This window comes from Thalassophryne amazonica, chromosome 1 (assembly GCF_902500255.1).
Source record: "Thalassophryne amazonica chromosome 1, fThaAma1.1, whole genome shotgun sequence".
Taxonomy (NCBI): Eukaryota; Metazoa; Chordata; class Actinopteri; order Batrachoidiformes; family Batrachoididae; genus Thalassophryne; species Thalassophryne amazonica.
Window position 1 is genome coordinate 52,928,145 of NC_047103.1, and position 2,869 is coordinate 52,931,013.

A 2,869-nucleotide genomic window follows, 5' to 3' on the forward strand; every position below is an offset into this window, starting at 1 on the left:
TGGGCGGGTCCACGGCTGCGTCTGACCAACGAGGGGCTTCACGCACAGGAGAGACGCGGGCATGGCTCTCTACTGCACTCTAGAGGCCTGGAGGTTAAAGAGTTTCGATTGCATTCCAATGTGGGCAACCGCCCAGTGATGGATTGGCTGCCTGGTATTTGGGCAAATGCCAGAAGGGCCACCGTGTGTCCTTGTGTCCACCTTGTGTCCACAGACCTGTATATGTCCTGGACAAACGTTGCGTGAAGTCATCCACAGGTTTTCTATAGAGATGTGGAAGAGCTGTTTTCATGCCCAAATTTTGCTGCGTCATGACCAACCCGTATTTGGACAAAGAGGTGCAGTGTGAAAATAAATTAAGCCTGGTTTGCTTTGTTGTGGACATTCAAAATTATGACATTTCTTCAGCAATTCTCCCGACTGAAGTCACATCCGAGCCATGGGGGGGCTTCATTATTATTTACCTTATTTTGAAGAGATTTACAGTCAGTTGTTTTTCCAGTTGCACTTTAACTGTTGCAGCCAGCATTAAAAATACATTCAGGTGTAAAGGTGTAAACCAGACTGGACAAGCGAAGAAACAAATAACCTGCTGATGTGACACACTGCAGTCACACCAGGGATGGACTGGGACAAAAATTAGGACTGTACTTTTTGGTTCAGACTGGCCCACCACTACAATCCACATGCAGATACTGTGCCAACTCACACCCGTTGAAGTACATATAAATACACAAGCCCTTAATAACACTACTATACTGAACAATACGAGGTCTGTCCATAAAGTATCGTACCTTTTTATTTTTTTTAAACTATATGGATTTGATTCATATGTTTTCACGTCAGACAAGCTTGAACCCTCGTGCGCATGCGTGAGTTTTTCCACGCCTGTCGGTGACGTCATTCGCCTGTGAGCATGCCTTGTGGAAGGAGTGGTCCCGCCCCGTCGTCGGATTTTCATTGTCTGGAAATGGCGGAATGATTTGGGTTTTTGGGACATGCCTATCTCGGTTTTCAATGCTTACCAGTTGAGTGAGTTATAAGAGAAATTGTGGAGAGCTGGGCATGTCTGAACTTGTCCTCTGACACGCCAAAACGGAGGCGTTCTTTGTCTCGCTCGAACAGCGAATCGGTCGTTACGCACGAAGCCTCCGCGTGGCTTTCCACGACAAAATCTCTTGTTAAAAGTGAAATCTGCCGGAAAATGGTTGATGTCCAGCTCTTGTGATAACCAGAGAAAGTGCACACGACGGTCCCAGCTCCACACAGCCATCCATTTAGAAATAATCCGGTGGTTCGTGCCTGTCGTCGCGGCTCGGAGCACGGCGTGCCGAGCGCCATTGTGGGCCGTCCTTAAAGCTGTAGTAATAGTCCTTATTCTCTGTGAAGCCCGTAAAATTTTCACCGCAAGCCAGATAAATTTTTCGAATGGTTTCCAGGTGCCAGTCTCTAACAGCTTCTGAAAAAATTCTGATGGAAAAAAACCCCAAATCATTCCGACCTTTCCAGTCAATGAAAATCCGACGACGGGGCGGGACCACTCCTTCCACAAGGCGTGCTCACAGGTGAATAACGTCACCGACAGGCGTGAAAAAACTCATGCATGCGCACGAGGGTTCAAGCTTGTCTGACGTGAAAACACATGGATCAAATCCATATAGTTTAAAAAATAAATAAAAAGGTACGATACTTTATGGACAGACCTCGTATCCCTTTATATTCTGGAGCCTTGAATAAATCAAATGATGACTACACCATAAGATGCTCACTTGATCTTAAGAAGGATGCTGAAGAAAGGATTTAAGATTCATGAGTGATTTAATAAACACACAAACCCAAGTTAGGTGGTTCATGCCACTCATTAGTAAGAGGCTCATGGCAGCCCATCTGGAATTTGCCAAAAACAACAACAACAACAAAAACGGGCAGCCATCGGCCCATTTATAAAATCCTGGTAACCGGCACTCTCAAAGGCCAGTCTACCCAAGTCACAGAGTATATCGCCTTGTTGTCCGACGCAGCTTCCAGCTTCAAAGCTTCAAAGCTTCAAAAACTTACATATTTTAAAGTTTCACATTGATGGTCTTTAAACATGTGAATGCCCCCATCAACTTTGCATCTTTTGATTCTTTCATTTGTCCAGCCACAGACTTTAAAGCAGTGCTAACTGCTTTAAAGTCCTGAGTCTGTGCCACAGCTGTCCTGTTGAGATTCCTGATGTTACGTTGCTTCCTCTCAAAGCCTTCAAGGTCACATTCTTGTAAAATTGTATAAATTTGCATGGCTTTCTCGTACACGCATGTAAAAAAAAAAAAAAAAAAAAAAAAAAAAAAAAATATATATATATATATATATAATAAAAATAAAATGTGGACATCAAGCACTGCAGCGAGACTGGAAATTCGTTTGACTAAGGGGGAAAACGGATGTTGACAAAAGCAGTGCATTCTGGGTTGATTTTTCTTTTTGGCATCGGGAGAATTGTGAATTAATGGGAGCTAACGTCATCAAGCTACCAATAGCTACTAAAAATGCGAATGTCGTTACCATGCAAAATTAAAAACGATGAAAAGTTCATGTGTTGGAAATACTGAAGCACAGATGTCTTAGGTGATTGGTTTGGTCATTTAGCTGCACAAAATGGCATATGATTACAGATATTTTGTAATAAATTGCTCTTTGGACAGACACACTCCTCCACAAAAGTTCGCAGCCACAGCTAGTGGCCTCTCTGAACCTCTGAGCGCCACACAGCGGCACAAACTGTCATTCAAAGCACCCACACCCTTAAATATGCATAACTTTATGTCTTAAAATGTCTTAAATTCGCCCTTGACTTAATTAAATTCATAGTTCATTGACATCAAGA